The 20,045-nt window shown below is 33.7% G+C and overlaps 1 long non-coding RNA gene across 1 annotated transcript; it reads left to right on the top strand.

Annotated features, from left to right (window-relative positions):
* Positions 1 to 13,419: 13,419 nt before the first annotated feature.
* Positions 13,420 to 16,088, top strand: LOC128236246 (uncharacterized). Its single transcript, XR_008261299.1, has 4 exons — positions 13,420 to 13,909; positions 14,128 to 14,242; positions 14,767 to 14,930; positions 15,655 to 16,088. It is a non-coding gene; the product is annotated as an uncharacterized LOC128236246 (long non-coding RNA).
* The last annotated feature ends 3,957 nt before the right edge of the window (positions 16,089 to 20,045 follow it).

The following is a 20,045-nucleotide window of genomic DNA, read 5'->3' as shown; positions in this document are numbered from 1 at the left end:
ACTGTATGTACAGTTGGTGTCGTAGAGCTTAATATATGGATCGCTCTTGTAAATCAATCTTCCGTAGTATACCTTGCCTTATTGTTGAAACTATCAAATTAATCAAGTTTTTCATGCTTTATGGTAATATGAAATCTTATCAGTTATATCGTTTTTGAAAGAAGAAGTGAAATTATCCAATTTTGGATCTACTTTTAAACTCAACTATAATAGCCTCCCTTTTGATAAAAACCGGGTAGCTCACATGAAACAGTAAAATATGTTAATATAGAACTTTGATATTAAATACAGACTAGATATGTTTAAATAAAATTTTATCTAGAAAATAGTCAAAACTAACCTTTTATTATGGAAACATTTTTATTCCCTCAAACTTTTGTTTATTCAACAATATAGATGCATTTTACATTTCATAGTAAATCATTACATAATACAAAACTTACAAGCATGATATACCAAAGCAGTAAATTTATGAACCAGTAATCAGTAATAATTGAAATACTACGAATGTACAAATAAACCAAGAACGACTGAAATAAGGGGGGAAAATGGAAGGGGAAGAGAAAAAAATATCATAAAACATGCATGTAAAAAAAAATATAATTGTTTATCTGATACATTGTATTATTCTTTAGTATGAAAACTTGAAATCTGAAAAGTGTAGTTACAAGAACAAATTTCTTACAATTGCCCAATCATTTTTAAATTTATCTGAAATATTTGCATTTTCATAAATGTTCCATGCTAACTGAAGGCTATTTTTGAAACCAACAACTGTTGAAACACACTTTTTTCTTTTACATAGAAAAATAAATTTCTTATATTCTAATAAAAGTATATCAAATTTGAAATTATTATTTCCAGAACCTAACAATACACACATACTATTAATGACAGTACTTGAGTCATTAATATTCAACTTATGTACCATATCCTGCAATACCCAATACAGACTAATGAAAAGGTTTGTAAATAATGGAAGTAAAATTGCCTTAACTACAGTAAGCCTGCCAATTGGTGTTAGTTTCCTTTTTTTCCAATACATATTGCTGTTTTTAACTTTTAACAATTTTTCATCAAAATTTATCTTACCCCAAATGGGTAAGATAAATTTTGATGAAAAATTGTTAAGTTTAAATGCACATCAAAATGTAGCCCAAGTAATTTGAATCTAGTACATCCCCCTGACAGTTTAAATTTTGTTTTATGGATCGTGATGAGTATTTTAGTGGTCCTATCCAAACTAATTTGGTCTTATCATAATTAACTTTAAGCCCTGATAATTGTGAAAAATGATACAACCAATCTACCACCGTTCTCACTGTTTCCTCAGTACCATCTAACAGAAGAGATGTATCATCAGCAAATTGTGAGATCTTATATTCCTCACCATCAATATCAATATATGTACCTTTTACAGTTTCATTGTTTCTTATCATAATTGCCAGAATTTCTGAACATAAAATAAACAAATATGGAGAAATAGGGTCCCCTTGTCTACATCCTCTTTTTATCTTAAAAAAACTCAGACAGGTGTCCATTTAATTGGATCGCAACTTCTGTATTATACATAAAAATTCTTATCCATTTTTTAAACATATCACCAAAATTAAACATTGACATAGTATTTTCAATAAAATTAATAGATATGGAGTCAAACGCCTTTTCAAAATCAATCAACATCACTAGGCCAGGATTTTTTTTAGCATCGCATGTTTTCATATCATACAACAATCTTGTGTTTTCAATTATATTTCTACCTTTAATGAATCCTTTTGAAACTAAGGTATCTAAAACATTTTTCAATCTGTTGGCTATACTTCCTGAAGCTATCTTGTAAATAACATTTAAAAGAGCAATAGGTCTCCAATTCTTCAAAAACTGTTTAGGCTTACCGGTATACATACAATGGTTCCCAATTTGATATTTCTAGAAAATGAATTAGATAAAAAAAGCATGATTAATCGCTCTTAAAATAAACTTTCCAATATCTTTCAAAACATTTTATAAAAATTTACTGTAAAACCATCACAATCAGGACTTTTATCATTTTTTATTTGTTTGACAGTATCTGAAACCTCTTCATATGTTAAAAGTCCCTCTAAAGAGTGTGACTGCTGATTGTTGAGTACATTATAGTTGCAATTATTAAGTTCAGTTTGTATATCAAAGTCACATGGTAAATTTTCCTTATAGAGATTATTATAAATGTGTTCAATCTCCTCCATGTATAATTTCTAGTATCACCATGTAACTCTCTATATGGATCTAACAAGCCTCTATCTGACATGATGTTTAACAATCTCTTTCTAGCTTTAACATTGTTATTCATAGATTTGTAATTCTTGTAGTCCAACTCTGGATTTAGCACTAAATTATAATCTCCACAAATTATATACCTATCTACATTATTAAATGTATCTATTTTATTAAAATCATATTAAAGAAATTAGGACATCATGGATTGGTGCATACATATGAGCTAACAAGAAAACCATATCATTGTACATACTTCAATCATAACAAAATTTCCACTATTATCTTTTACTACATTACAAATTTTCACATTCAAATTTTTCTAATGAAAATAGCGACTCCTCTAGCATTAGATTTACCATGACCAAAAAAACATTCTCCATTCCATTCTGAATATATCGTTGTCTCCTGCTCATTTGTAAAATGTGTTTCCTGAATACAGGCTATATCAACTTTTTTTCTTTAAGTAAATTTAGTATATCAAGGCGTTTTTTAGTATTGTTAAGCCCGCGGCAATTATAAGAATACGCTATCAAATTAGACATCAGTATATGTTGTGTCTACATACCCATTCAGACATCTATAATAAGTGTAACTACATTTTATAACAATGAACTCAACAAACATTTTTATGTAAAAAATATTCATACATTGTATGTTAAAATTTACAAAAACAAAACAAAAGGAACATAAACAAAAGGGCCAATTTGAATAACTCAAGTTTTCACTTATTACATAGAACTATTTGTATACTATTTACATAAACATAACTTATAAAAACTTCAATGACTTAAATAAAGTCCAAACTTAAAGGTCATTATGTATGACAAAAACTTATCAACACCTGATAATTGCAGTAAATAACATTTCTTCATACAATATATTGAATAAAAGATCAAGTATTTAACAATATGGCAATCACTGACCGATCACAAGGCAGCATTTACCTGTTGGGGTCTGGTTTTAGTTGCAAAAGTACCTTAGTTTTTATCAACGGTAAAAAGTATATATATCTAACAAAACATTTCTTGTTTACGATATATGACATATAATCTAACATCTTGAAAGTAGGTTTTCCCTCCAGGGTCTGATGAGAGACACCAAAAAAGCAACATTAAATTACTAATGTATGCATAACAGATATCTTTAATACTTTAAACCTGAAGCTTCCCCGGCAGTCCTTGGATGAAATAAATATCGATGAAGTATATACCTTTAAAACAACAAGAAAAGGGCATCAGACCAAAACATGATTTTGAAACAAAATGGCCAATAATGCAATGAAAGCTATAGGAACTAGCCCGATAGTCGAATATTAGAACAATAAACCTTGTTAGAGGCACAATATAAGAGCACTAACGACAATTAACTAAATACACACCGCTTACACAGGTTTCCGGTGCGTTGTTTTGACCCCTCACCCCATCTTCTACCCCCGCCCCGTCTACAACCCACCATTATTTCCAAATATCTCAAAAATATCCAGATATTGTTTAAACATCATAATTTGACATTACATCAATCTTCTGACAATTTCCCATCTGTGACAAAGTATATTATAGAAAGGTAGACATGAGATACTGAAAATACACATCTACTGGCTATAAACGTCATAACTTTGTCAAAAAGTTGGAAATGCCTGACAAAAAATGGCTCTTTTCGTTGGAAGGACCCCCTCTATAAAACAAACCATCAAAAATACCATCGCTCTTCAAATGTAAAACATCTACTGCCAACATGGCCAATTGAAAACACGTCTGACTGATTTCTAATCGCCGATTTGGCCAGAGTTACTTATTTCAACATGTGCCATTCACCGATAATTTGGAATGGTATGACAAACTAATAAATCTACCTATAACAATTATGTGTCTGTAATCCGTTTGTCGAAAACAAACGATAAAAATAGTGTTGTTGTTTTTCTTTCAAAGTAAATTCAGTCAACGTCGCCCAGGGGCTTGCCGACTCATTCGGATTTGCCTCGGATGGTATCCTTGCGTAATAGAAGTAAAAAAGGCGGGTTTGTTTGAAAGGTAAAATTCTGTTGTTTTTTGTTCGCGTGAACTCGTTTATTTCTATTGATCTACAAGATCTAGGTGTACAAGATGTCAATTGTGACGAGGTTAGTTCATAAGACCTGTAAACAAAATGCATTAATGTTTATTATGATTACTTCGAAAGTCCAGAAAAAAATACGCTGCTTGATGGGCATTGTCCAGGCCAAAGAAAAAAATGATTCCCATCTCCGTCCTCCCCTATCCGAAACCTCTGCTCCAACATTCTTTATTTACAGAAAAAAACACACAGACTAAATCAGAAATTCACAGAAGTTAATAACATACATTCTTGCATTACAGAATGATTTATTGTTTCATTCTATGCATTTTTCGTTGACTTTATCAAGGTATATATATCATATATATATATATATATATATATATTTATATTGAATTGGGTCGAATCCTTGTCCGGCATGAATAAAAAAATGCATATACAATTATATATAACAAGTAAAAACCTGACTTATTTTATTTATTTTAAGGGCTCAAAACTGCTTACAAGCTTGACAGCTGTAGATCAGTGGTAGAATGCATCCTCTAGAAGGATGATATCTTGGTTCGACTCCCAGCGATGGTAAGCTCTATTTGTAATTGAGGGCATTATACTATTTTTTTCATTAGATCTATTGTATGTTTACATTTTATATTTACCATGACAATAATCTTGGAAATCCATGTCTTATAAAGCATTAAGATGATTATAATTATTATTATGTTTTATTATCAAGGCTGCTCTAGAAATCAAACGGACTAATATCCCAATTTTAAAAAGAAAAATGTTTGTTAGGGTAACAACAGTAACATGACCATAATTTCAATTTACGAAAGGTCCTTTTTTATTTTTCTAATACTTTAATGTAGTATGTTACCATGAATGTTGTATTTGGCAATTATAATTCTACAAACAACATCGTAATGATTTAAAAAAAATGTAAAACCATCCCAATTTGATATATACTATTATTATACCTCACTGTTGTCTACAATGGTAAAATCCCATTACCCGAAAAGGGACATTTTGACTACAGAAACATTTTCAACCTTTTTGACACGTGACCAAGCGAAAATGCACTGTCAGGTCATGTGACCGCTATGACATTTTGAAGGTCATATAAGGGCAAATATCTGCTTCAATATTTTAGCTAAATCATGACGTGATTGCTTCCCTTATACACGTACAGTAGTGACGTCACTATTCAATGTGTACATAAAACCATCAGACGACATAAAATAAACGGTGGAATTTTGTTCTAGATATAATTATATTATTATGTTATATTCTGTTTACCTTATTAAACTTGTTTTATTAAATGAATTAAAAACATTTTTAATCGGCTTACGCCTCGGGTGACATTCTGCTCTCGGGTTGACAATATCAATATCAAAACAGTTTAGATGTGGCATTTAAAATTCATGTGCTAGGCTATCCCAAACAAACATATTTCCTCTAAATATAAGAAATACAAGAAGTCATAAATAAAAGAAGTCAAATTGTACAATATTTTTACAATCTATTTACAGAATTTACAACAAAACTGATTGCCTTCTGCTGTTGCTTTGCGCCATTTCATATTATGTTTTAATCTGCGCATGAACGATGAGATAAACAATCACAACTGTCAAACTGAATCCAATTCTCTTCTTCGACCCCTTTAATATATTTTGTTAGTTTTAAACAAATTAACGATCATCGCCTTTCTCATCCTACTCCCCTCCTCTCCCGCCTGTTCCACAAGTAAATATTCACCCTTTTTACTTGTACCTTGTCAATCACCAGCAGTTCCAACTTGGTTTAAACAATATTTATTTCGATATAATATTTACAATTAGTTTAGTTCTACAAATTTGAGCATACTCCAAATTAACAAAGACCAAATACGTAATGCATTGAAACAGAAAAACATGTAAATTATGCACAAAACAATAGTGTACACAGAATTGAGAAGAAAGCCTTGAGGCTTATACTATGTCTCTCTTCTGTTTCTTTCAGTTCCAACTTGCGTTCCTGGAGTGCCTGGTTGTGGTGAATCAGGTGTATCTCCAAAGTGTCAGGTACATCTAAAGAGGACACTTTTTCTGGCCTTGCTTCAGTATATCACTGTCTGATCTTAAATCGCGATGTTGCTTTCTTTTACGTTTATTTTTTTGCTTTGTTTGCGCCTTATCTGTACATTCTGTGGCTTTATCTAGTTCGTTTTGCTTATCTTACCTTTACCTTACCCAGCTGGTTTAGACACCTGGATCTGTTTTTTGTGTGACATTTATTCTCCACATTGAAACTTTCCAAAATTTATTTCCGATACTGATTGACTGACCATTAAGTGCTATTTTATGGGTTTTTTTATACATGTATATTATTAAACAATGTGATTTCGGAGTATTATTGCTTTAGGAGCTAGAACAGTTTTCCTTGACTACGTTATAAAACTTTTCTCTTATTTCCTCCTGTTTAATAATTTCATTTCGTACTTGTTCACATACATTTTCCTCATATTTATTTAATTATTCATTACTTAACATTTTCAAACAAAGCTCTGTTGCAGCTTTTAAAAGATCAGTGAGTGAATCTGAAATGTTAGTCAGGGATCTATTTTTAGATGTTTGTCTGCGTTCAATATTAAGCAGCAAATCTGGTTAATTTGTTGTTGTTAGTACATATTTTTCATTTACCTTTAGTTCTGACAAAAGGTCAACACAAATCGCAGCATCTTTATATGCAGCAATATTTTTGGAATCAGTTTTATACCTATTTGACTGTTTTTCTGCAAGTACTTGTAATGCACCTTTGCAACACAATAACCACCAATGTACCTAATTCTAGCCATGGATGCATTTGTCACTGTGCGTTTAGATATAGGCCTGTTTGAAATAGTGAGCAAATCCACTTTTTTCAGTAAATATTTTAATTAAATTTGAAATATTAAAACAAATACGCAAATACAATATGCTCGTCAATCAATGCTGATTTGTCAAAGAATGAAAGGCAATTCAATTTAAATTCAACACTCGTTTGGTACAAGAACTTTGTGGATCTCTTTGTTTGCTGGCATTTTGTTGACCTGCACTGCTTCTTGCTGAGGTTCCAAGATGCTCTTTAATTTTAAGTATTTATTTTGCACAAACCTCTTAACATTACTTTTGTTTAAATCCTCTAAGATTTTATTTGTATTGAAGTGGTGTGTTGCCACAACATGCTGGCAATCCACAACATGCTGGCAATGAATATTTTCAAAAAATATTTTCAATGTTCAGGTCTTCTGGTAATTCAACATTATCGTTTTGATTTTGTAGTTCATCAATCTGTCGAATATCCTTGTCAAATTCATCGTTGTCAGTAGCATCATCATATTCAACATCATCTATAGCAACCATTTCTGGGACAGTGATCGTCAGTTTCTGAGGTTGACTTGACCTTAAAGAAAATAGACATGTAAGCCATGAAAAAGCATGTGTCTTTAAATATTGAAATGTTAAAATCATATGCCAATAAAGCTGTTTGACTCTGATTGTACAATATTTCTGGAGTTTCATTATTTCAAGCATATATAATAAAAAAATGAAAATAGTCATATTCCCTATCTAACTTATCAAAAATATAATAGTATAACAAAGTATCTGCCTATCCAAAATTGTTTACAGAGACAAACAGCTATTTTAAATCTGCACTCTCTCAGATTGACTGTTGTTAGGATTTGTTTTAATTTTTGTCTCGGAATCAGCTGATTTTTGCATCAATGCCTTCAATCTAGTAATATGAGATAACTCACAGTAGAACTGGGTCGGTATTCATGAAACATCTTAAATCATTTCTTAAGTGGAATCCTAAAATGATCATAGTCGAAGAACAGTACAAGCATCTTTTACAAAAATGTTTGTATAAAACTGTTGTCAAAGTTGTCAAAACTGTCAATCTGTGATGGTGCAGCTTTAAGGTTTATTTACTAGAAGTGTCGATCTGATCTCACTCTGATATAAAATGGGGATGTAACACTATTAAGTATAGGAAGTTCTCAATAATTGGTTCTGTCCTTTGCTAGAAATCCTACAACTAACAGATATTATGAAAGTTAAACAATAGCACTATAGATGCTGTACAATATTATGTTTGTCACTTTCATTGTTGTATCTGTCTGTCTGTCTATTTTTGTGTGTGTGTGTGTGTGTGCGTGTGTGCGTCTGTGTGTGTGCGAACGTGTGTGTGTGTGCTTGCGTGTCTGCCTGCCTGCATGCCTGTCTGTCTGCCTGTCTATCTGTATATTTTACAGGAATTATAAAATATTACATTATTCCTTTATAGGTTGTTATCCAGAGTGTCGGAAGATGAGTCTAAAAGTGTACAGGTCAATGCATTGTACAATGCATTTGATTTTGAGATGAAGAAATGTCGGGTTGAAATCACTTATAGTAAAAGACTATTCATTAAACGCATTCTGAAAATGTTCCCCAGTGCTAACAAAATAAGAAAAAAATCGAAATCAACAATCACAATATATGAAGGACAGCTGGATGAATCAGACTTAAGCAATATTACCCCAAGAGCAACACCGGAATTGAGAGGAAATCTACCCAATACAATCTTAAACATTGTTACAAATAAGAACAGTGTATAGTTCTCCATTGGAACAAATCAGTTCTGTGATGGAGATGATATAATGAAGAAAGTAACATTGTTTTGTGATGGAATATGGTCACTTCATGTCAGTGGAACTGAAATAAACCTTGATTCCATATTTACTGGCAACAAATTTATTTCAACAAAAGAAGGTATTGAAATTGTTGTTAAAGCAGCATCTGTGGTTAGACTTTGTGAAGGAGTAAATGTCAGTGATAATAAGTCGCGTTCATGAACTTAATAAATGGCACAATAAAAATAGTGAAAGTAGACGTCTGCATTCACTGGTGTGCAACAGAGTGGTTCCAATAATTTACATATCCCAGACTTGCAGGAAAAGTTTAAAAATGCTAAACTAAACCACAGGGTGACCATGAAAACCCCAAAACTGAAAAGAAAAAGAACTTTTCCCACTCACAATCATAGATCAGAATAATAATGAAAAAACAATCAATAAGAAAACAGGTAACAAGAGAGGATATTCAAGCTTTAATTCCAAATGCAAAAGGTGAAAAGGTTGAGATGTTATTTAATCAAGCTGAATATGCTTCAAAGCACCCAAAGGGCAGAAGACGGAGCAAAAACATCATGATCTTTTGCTTACAATGGTTCTACAAAAGCCCAAAGATATATAAAAGTGTCAGGGAAAATGGATATTTTTAACTTCCATCTAGAAGTATTTTGATTCATTATAAAACAAAGGTTAAGCAGAGTGTTGGTTATGATGAAGATTTGTTACGGTGGATGTATGAAGAGGCGGTACGGAGATAATTATGCGAAGATGGATATATGGATGGTTTAATCATTGATGAAATGGCAATTCAAGCAGATATTAAAATCACAAAATCAGATATAGAGATGATATTGAGCTAGTAGGGCTGACTGATGTAGGAGAAACTTATCCCATAAGTTGAGAAGGGGGGAAATTAGACAACAATAGGGACACATGCGCTTCAGCTTGTTTTTTAGGGGTGGCAGGGTTTAGATTCCCTATAGCACACTTCATTTCAGATGGAGTACAAGCTCCTGAATTATATTCCTTGTTTTGGGAAGCTGTGTACAAATTACAATTGCATGGGTTTAAGACATTGTATACATGTTTAGACGGTACACAAAGTAACAGGCCTTTTATAAAAAATAATATTGGACAATGATGTGAAAGCCCATGTATTTTTTCAAGTATGGTTTTTATGATGGATTTTTCCCATGTTGTCAAAACAAATGCGGAAAAACACTATAAAAAGTGGAGTTTCTGAAAAAAGTACTCGGAATTAGTTCTCAACAGTGGAAATTTAGTCCAATGGCAAATGTTTGTTGGCTGCTATAAATTGGACAAGGTAAATGCCTTACAATTACACAGAAAACTGACAAATGAACATATGTTCCCTTCAAACCAGTCAAAAATGAGAAATCACTTAGCCGACGATTGGTTCTCAGATTCTGAGATTTTAAATATTCCTGCAATATCAACACTATCTAGGAAAAAAGGTTATGTGTTAGATGGAGTTATTGAACTTCTAAAACAAACATCAAAATTAAATCGAATTTTCCGAGATATGAAGCCAAATAAAGCAGTAGATGACCAGACTGTCTGAACATTTAGAAATTGGGAAATGTTTTAATGACTGGGAAAAAATGCCAATATAATAATGAACAATAAATCTGTCTCCGCTAAAACTCGTTCAAAAGCTATTTTGTCACATCAAGCACATGAAGATATTCAGTCATGTGTTGATAATTTCATTGAACTGTGCCAAATTCTGCTTACTCAATCAAATAAAGTATACATTACTCAAGGACTGATAAGTCGGATGTTGTTGAAAACGCCTTTAATCAACAACGCTCCACGTACAATGGTGTTCATACAAATCCAAGTGCATTGCAATACAGACAATCACTCAACAGGTCAAAATATGGTCTATCAGAAGAGGAATGCAGGTTAAAATCGTAAGGCAGCTTGCCTTACAACTGTACGTTGAAGAGCGAGCCCAAAAAGCGATTCTTGCAAGAATTGAAATCGATGCCCAGACCCATCAAGGTCATACAAATGTAGCAACACTTCAGCCGCAATTGTATGGACACACTATCTTTATTGGTTACATAATTAAAAATTAAATGTAGACAACCCAGACAGGGCAAGAAAGACAGACCAAAAGAGAACCAGACACAAACAATCCGGACAGACATAAAGACAAAAGACAGGTATTAAGATATACATGCCAAGGGCGGATCCAGGAATTGGAAGTTAAATGGGGCGTGACTTAGGGCTCAACCTTTTGACATTCAGCCCTCCCTCAGAACCTAAGTTTTAATGGTTTAAAATGTTGCCTGGGGGGTTATCCCAAACTTTTCTGGTTTGAAGATACCTTTGAAGTTAACTTCGACCCTAAAAATATTTTTTTATATGCCCCATAAGTAAGCATCGACATGTTTTGTTGTAGTACATTTAACATTTTAGCAAATGAAAATCAAATTTGGGTTTAGTTGAGTCGAGAAATGCATCTGTTAAATAAAAAATGAGACTTCACAGAACTGCATATATAAGTGGACTTGGATGTAACATAATTTCATGCACATACTGTTATCAGGGTTCTTAATAGGTTTTACTTGAAAATAATCTATCAACTAAGGGTCCAAAAAGGCGCTTTCAATTTTATTTTTGCAAATTTTGGCCGGTGACCGATTCTTATTGAGAACCCTTTGTTATCATCACCATAACTACCTGTGCAGTGACATTCCTTGGGACTTGTGTATACTAATTGCATATGGCAAGTTTGAGTGGATACTTTTCTCTGACTGCTACATCCATTTTCTTCAGTTGGCTGAAAACTGAAAAAATATACAATGATATACTAAGTCACTTAAAATATTGTCTTTTAAATAAATAATTTTATTTTTCAACAGTTTTATCTTAAATAAGTCATCTGTAATGGTTCCTTTTGGTTGAACATTTTTTTTTAAAAATGTACAAATATTTAAAAACTTTTAAATATTGAAAAGAATGAATTAAACAAACCTGTACATTTTACTTTTTTAATTGGAATTTCATTACCAGCAAATTTGACAACAGTGCCATCTTCAGTGATGCCAATTACATATCCTTGCAGGCCATTTGTAAGGTTGCGCATTAGTATCACTGGTACACCAATTTCCAGCCATAACACTTTTGGAACTGTCATTTTGTCCAGATACCGCTTCTCTCCAGTGTCATTTGCATGAACTCATACATTTAGCCGGGCTATTTAATTATGCTTTTCCTATTAAAATCATCTACCAATTCATTCGTGGAAAATAACATGGGTATAACGTTCGACACTTTTTCTGGAAATGGCCGATTCAAACTTCTGATAAAAGTTACAGTCTGAGGATTCACATTTATCATTGAACATTCTTTAGTGTTTAAGTAAACATGTTCTATCCAAATTATTGGTGAATAACGTTGGCACATGTTGAAATAAGTGCATTTTTACTCTGGACAAATCGGCGTTTAGAAATCAGTCAGACGTGTTCTCATTTGGCCATTTTGGAAGTATTTGAGGTGTAGCTGTTTTACATTTGAAGAGCGATGGTATTTGTGATGGTTATTCTTATAGATGGGTCCTCCCCACGAAAAGAGCTACTTTGTGTCAGGATTGTCCATCTTTTGACAAAGTTATGACGTTTTTTAGCAAATAGATGTGTATTTTCAGCACGCTTTCATGTCTACCTTTCTATAATAAACTTTGTCACAGATGGGAAATTGTCAGAAGTTGGATGTTATGTCATATTATGATGTTTAAATAATATCTAGATAATATTGAGATATTGGGAAAAAATGGTGGGTTGTAGAGGTGGCTGGGTAGTAGAGGGGGTGCGGGTCAAAACAACGCACCGGACACCTGTGACCGCGTACATATAAACACACGCCACAAACAAAAAATAGATAATTGTTGGGATAAGCGTCTTAGTACGGTCAGTGAAGCACGAATTCAATTGAGGCATGAGTCTGCTGAGGGATTGAACAAGTTTAAATGGCCATAACCTCACACTTGGTCCGATATTTATAATATTTTTAAAACTAAAATAATAAACCTTATAAGGGCCAGTATCAACTTCAAAACAATGAATAATTAGTTAAGCAAAATAAATAAACTAAAGAAATTATTATAATTATATGTACTCAACAACCGGAAATAAACATCGCCTGCAAACGAATGAATCCAAGCCGAATCAACAATGCTAGCTCTTAAAGGGATCTCTAAATCGTCATATTTGAAACAAGCTTAATAATGTCAATATGTATGCTGTAGATCATACATTTTTTTACATAATTAAAAAATAAACGCAACAATTATGTCGCTGTCTCAGCTGAGCATTTCGGTTTAAAAATAGCGCATAATGATTTCGAGGTTTAAACAAGAACAAAATGGTTTCAACGAACAGCTTAAAAGTCATGTGTTCGTTTAACCCACTAAACCGCCAATAAACGTTAAGCAGCTCTCAGTTATTGCGCGGGCGCATCGGCGCCCGGCGCATATATTGATTGTTTTAGAAGTGTCCCTGGTGCAATGGGCTTGCGCATGCGGCGTTTTCATTGTTTTGATCGCGCATGCGCCGTTTCTTACCGTCCGCTCTCGGATAATTCCGAAGCAGTTCGCCATTAGACTGGTTCCTGTTCGATTTTGCAATAGAAGATTGGTAATCTTCTAATATGTGAAGCTTTGAAAATATATGGCAAATTAAAACCAGAGATTTTTTTAAATAACTCTTTTAGAGAAAAAATATCATAAATGCACAGTTGTTGAGAAAACTTCTCTTTTTTATTTAAATATTTTTACATAAAAGAATAAACCACGAATGCGCAGAATGTATCTAACAATAATCTTAGAAAATCGGTGAACCAGTTTATTATCTGATTACCCGGTTATGACACGTACGGGTCAGATGCAAGCGTCCAGTACACTAGGGATATCGAGGTCAACACGCTGGCGGTTGGGGAAAGGTATTTTCATTTTCTTTTTACGTAGTGAACTGAAAAACTATTGTTATTTTATATTTATCATTTTAAAAGCAGGTTTCGTGTCTTTCGATTTAAACAGTAGCACGGTTTTTTTGCGGTATTCCTACTTTCATTTTGGACAACATTTGAAGGCTTTTCCAAATTGCGTCATTAAAACCAGGAATGATAGCCGTCCAATGAAAACACTTCTTGCATTTCAGATATAGGCGAGTGTGCGATCAAGGTCAAAATTGCGAGAGGGTGATTCGAAGTGAAATACCGCAACAAAAACGTTCGATTTGGACATTAACGCGTCTAACTGAATGAGTCACAATGGTAGGGATGATATTTCAAGCCCTTCTTCGTAATGCATGCGCAAAGTTTGGCATGTCAGTCTGTATGTAACGAGTTTAAGGTGATTTGTTCGTAGTCATTAAATTTTTGCATCGTTTTCATTATGCACCAGTTATTATTTTAGACTAATGCATCAGTCAATTGAAACCACGCCCCCCCCCCCCCGGTCAGGGGAATAGCGAGGACCCTGACCATAGGTCCGGCCAATCTTGGCTAAAATCATGTCCTGCGGGGATGAACAGATGGTTTAATCTCGCCAAATGCCCCCGCACCCCAGGTAAGGCCCATTCCCTGCTATATTTAAAGCGAGACATAACCATCCCGGCAATGCAGGGCCACCTGAAAGTTAAAAACATGGTCCATTTTCCCGGCTATCCCTGGTATACCCCCGGACCTTGGGGGTCGTGGTTACAATTGACTGGTGCATTAGTTTAAAATAATAAACATGTTTTACGGGATTCTGTCTCAATAAAATGTATATTTATATTTATCATCCTACATTCCAGTTTCTACCACAAGAGTTGTAAATATTGAACAGAAAGGGCTTCATCTTCAAGATGAAAACTGCAAAAAATGGCCACCAACAATAATGGGCCAGGACTGAGGAGTTCCAAGAAATGAGTATTCTTCAGCCCACAAATATCAGTGCTGCCCCGCTGCCCAAAACCAGGTTTGTTCTCTTTCTTAGTTTCCTGTTAACTTTATGGTTTCAGAACAATAGCCAGCATTCATATTAAAAATGAAATCCCAAACCTTCTGCATTTTGCGTTGTTATGTAACACAACTAAAGCTAGGCAAATATTTTGCTAAGTTTTTAACTGCAACTTTAAATAGCATTGCTTTTGGTATTAACATTCAACCTTTAATAAAACAATAACATATGGATGTTTCAATGCATTTCAATAAATAATTGAATGTATTTACAATTATTCACAATTTCATATAATGTTAAAAAAAATTAACTCTACAAGCTTACATTATTTCACAATATAATATATTTTTAGACATCATTTGATATTTATTTCGCACAAAATACATGACCTATAAACAAGCCTTCCTAAAAATAAATAACATTTTTTCACTTTTTCTAACAAAATTGCTTAACTCAATAGCTGAATAAAGGAATGAAATCATTACTTGTATATAAATACTTAATCTTAATTATTATTCTGCAATTCATCCATCAATGTTTGATTTGTATAACCGGATTCAGAATTGACATCAAATAGCAAATTACCTGTCAATTCACATTTCGAATAAAGCTTATGAAATCAACCTTGAAACCTAACAAATTCACCTCAGTTTAATGTTTAGAGTTATTTCATGTTATCAGGTCTTCAGTGCTACATTCACTTATCATGATATCATAACAAACTCCTTTCATACCTTTTTAGAGTGTGGCAACAAGTAAATGGACCTTGACAAATGTCCTCTATGTTTGAGCCAGTCCCTTACACAAGTGGCCTACTTTTGCACAGCTGAGGTTGTTATCAAACGCAGCAGTAGGTATGAAATGCGGAAACTGTTCCAACTTGATCTTCAACAGTTGAGTTACTCCTCATCATAATACCTGAACTAAAAACAATCGGTGACGATCCTGCACTTCACTTCTACCTCACAGTGCTCTTCCCTATAAACGCTAGAGGAAAGTTTGAAAATGAAAAACTTGTCATTGCAAGTGTGAAAGGACCAATTGATTCTTAATGAAACAACCTGCCTCAATGCTTTAGCTGACACTACATCAAGTAAACACAAGGCAATTTGTTTTTCTCGCAACCTGACCGGTATGTTGAATCTGATCAAAATTGTACACAACCACTGGTCAAGAATATAGAAATACAAGTTGTTTGATCAGTAACCTAAACTATTCTTGAATATTTGAACATAATAAAAGAGTATTTGTTAAAGTTATACATATTGTGTGTAGTGTAGGTAAGATCAATGTCAAGGTTATTTTGGCTAAAAAAAAGGAAAATGAGTCTTGATTCATAACATCGATGAAATAGCAAGCCTTAAGTATTTTCGATAAAGTGATACATATATTTTGTGGTGATGTCATAACCTTGTTTCACTGTTTTTGAAGAGAAAACACATGTTATAATATATTATCACATTTGTGTTTTTTTAGCTCGACTATTTTAAGAATAAGGTGGGCTATACTGTTCGCTCTGGTGTCGGTGTCCGGTTCAAGTTTTAGGGCAAGTTGGGATTTTCACTTATAAGTCCAATACCCTTCATTCAATTGACTTAATACCTCACACAGGTGTTCAGGGCCATCATATAATGGGAATAGATAACTCCTTTATACAAGTTATGGCCCCTGATTGACTATCAAACTTAGGTTAAAGTTTTAGGGCAGGTTGGGATATTTATTAATAACTTCTCTACCATTCGTTCATTTAACTTAATACTTGACACATTTGTTCAGGACCATCACACAATGAGGTTACATAACTCTGTATTATCCTCAATACAAGTTATAGCCCCTGATTGATTTAGGTTAAAGGTTTAGGGCAGGTTAAAGTTTTAGAACAAGTTGGGATTTTCACTAATAAGTCCAATACCCTTCATTCAATTGACTTAATACTTTACACAGTTGTTCAGTGCCATCACATAATTAGGTAAGATAACTCCATATCATATTTTATTCACATAATGGACCCTGATTGACTATGGAACTTAGGTAAAATTTTTAGGGCAGGTTGACATATTTATTGATAACTTCTATACCCTTCATTCATATTATCCTTAATACAAGTTATGGCCCCTGATTGACTTACGTTAAAGTTTTAGGGCAAGTTAAAGTTTTAGGGCAAGTTGGGATTTTAATAAAAAAACTTCTATACCTTCATTCAACGCACTTATTACTTCGCAGAATTATTGAAGACCATCTTACACTAAGGAACATAACTTCATGTTAACCCTAAATACAAATTATTGCACTTAAATGTTTTCTTTTTAACTCTTCTTTTAATTTCTTTTGAAAGGCACATTTTTATATTCCTAACCACATTTTCGTAAAGGAAAAACAAGATATTTGAATGACCTGTGTCATTGTTCGGGCGGGCTGGTGTTAGAGCAGCGTCAAAGTCACCTTATGTATAGAATAATTTTAGCTAGGTTTGACATAAAGAGACCAAACTTGGTATATGCAAAGAGTTTATGGAGACCTTTTATAGGAATGCATTTGTGGCCCCTATGATCAAGGTCAAGGTTACTATTAATAGAAAAAGGGTTGGTTTTGAATAACTTAAGTAAGGGTCTTCTAATTGGTACCAAATTTGGTATATAGGAAGAGTTTATAGAGACCTTTCCTGAGATTGTGTTTTTAGCCCCGAGAGTTATGGTCTAGGTCAAGGTCAAAATAGAAATATGGTAAGTACTGAATAACTCAAGTAAGGGTTGACATAGTGTGACCAAACTTGGTATATAGGACAAGTTTATGCAGAGCTTTAATGGATGCTTTTTGGCCCCCTAGGGTCGTTGTCACTGTTACTAAAAATAAATTACTGTTTCAGTTAAGGCTGACATACTGTGACCAAATTGATATATGTAGGAAGAGTTTATAGCGCGGACACGAGTATGTGTACTCTGACATTTAAATATCTCGTGTGACTTTGATCTTTGAGTTATGGACCCTGGTCAATGTCACTGTTCATCGTCTCAATGAAGACAACATTTGTACCAAGCAATATGGTAATCCATCAATGCATAAGTAAGTTATAGCACGGACACGAAATGTTACAGCCAGACGGACAGACAGACTGATGAAGTGTTTCTGTAATCCCCTCCCCACTCCGTGGCGGGGGATTTGAAATTTGATATTTATAAAATAGTGTACTTCCATTTTTGCCATTGTTGTGTTTTACCATTCTGTCAATATGTTAAGTTACAGTTGTGCCAATATCTTACAGTCACAATATATGACTTTACAGAATCGTAACATTATTTAATAACCTCATCATAATGATTACTTATCTTCCTATTGTGTCTTAAATGTTCTGCAATTTCAATAATATTTACAAAACACGTTCCTAAAATCAGAGACATTTGACAGTATTATAAGACTTCTCATTCAAGGTTTTGTCTATCTGAACACTGATGATTGAATAATGCTCTGTAGATATCACTATGCTTTTGCTAAGTTTAATTCCCATTAATGTTTAAATTAATTTCTCATATGTACGTCAGTGCTCCAGCCAGGATTTGAAAAGGGCAGGGTGGAGTTTTGAAAAGGGCAAGCTACATGAGTCATGTAGGGGCAACTGGGGGAGGGGTCCACCCCTGTCACAAGTTGTTGTTGTTGTTGTTTTTTTTTTGTTTTTTTTTTGGGGGGGGGGGAGGGGTCTCCCCCTATAATTTGTTTTGTTTTCATACCGTACTCAATTTAAATCATTTTCCATGATTTCCAGACTTGCACAAAGTGGTGTTTTTTTTCTCAAAATTTAGAAGGGTGTTTTTGAATATCAAAATTAAAATTTGTGTGTGGTAGTATCATTGTACTTGTCTGGAATCTTCTTTAGTGAAATGTCACATATTTCTCAAAAAAAACCATGTAAAATAAAGAAAAAAACAATAAACATTTGAAGCAATCAAATAAATAAATACACAAAAAAACAAATATGTAGGGGACGAATCTTAGTTTGGTAAGATCTGGATTGTGTACGAATGTTACATTCAGCCTGGCTGTTATTTAATTGTCTTTGGTAAAATAATGTTTAATATGCCATTAAATGTTTTAGAATAAAATGACAGTAAAAATCACTGCCATTGCAGTAAATCACTTATAAAACATAGAACATTGATAAATTAACTCCGAAATTCGTTCTGACAAAATGGCGGTATCGGCGATTTTTGAAATGATCGTAGACATGATAGGTAAAAGCTACATAAAGCATCAAATCAACAATGTTTAAATGGCGAGTCTCGTCTGTACAATATAATTAACAATTATTTTAAAAGATTTAATTGTGCTTGACAACTTTTTTCACCATCCCTTCGCATTTTCTATCGCATTTTACGAACTTTCATCATTGAATGAACGAATTCTCAATGTATATTCTGATTGGCTGACATTCAATAGCTCCGCCTCCTGCCGATGTTTCCCTATTTGGCTCTTCTTAATTATTGGATTAAAAGATGACCGATTATGAATACACAGGTCGTCTGCTCACTACACATATATAGCTGTCATATGACTTGGACAAGGCACATTGGAAGATGAAAGGGCAGTGCGGCATATTTTAAGCAGTCAATGTGGGCATGGTGACACCTAGCGGGAACACTGAATTGTCTTAAGTATTACGTAATTTGTCTCAATTATAACAGCGGATTAAGGGCTGCCAATCTTTTGCAATGATTTCAATAGTAAAAAGGGCACTAACAGGATAATTGGTGCTATAAGAGCATTTGTGAAAAGGGCACTACTCAAAAAAAAGGCAGGGCGGTCAGAAAAGGGGCACGGGCGCTGCGCCATTGAAAAACGGGCTAGCTGACTAGTTGGCCCGCGCTAACATCCAATTGCTGCATCTTGCAGCAACTTTTGTACTTGTTCTCTGCAGAGTTCAGTTTCAAACGAAACGATCCCCGATGTTGATATGTGGGCTTTGTGTCTACATTAGTTCGCAGCAGTATTCCGCTCCTTAGCAATATCCGTTCTTCCGGGAAGCCATGACGTGTGTATAGTTAAATGTGAAAGTCACGTGATGAGTACAGATAAAAATGGCGACGTTATTTTTAAACTTATGCAACCCCAGTATGTTCTTGTAAAATGCAACAAAATCTG

The sequence above is a fragment of the Mya arenaria genome, chromosome 5 (genome assembly GCF_026914265.1).
Source record: "Mya arenaria isolate MELC-2E11 chromosome 5, ASM2691426v1".
Lineage (NCBI taxonomy): Eukaryota > Metazoa > Mollusca > Bivalvia > Myida > Myidae > Mya > Mya arenaria.
Note: the sequence above shows the minus strand (reverse complement) of the source record. Positions and strands in the feature narration are given on the sequence as shown.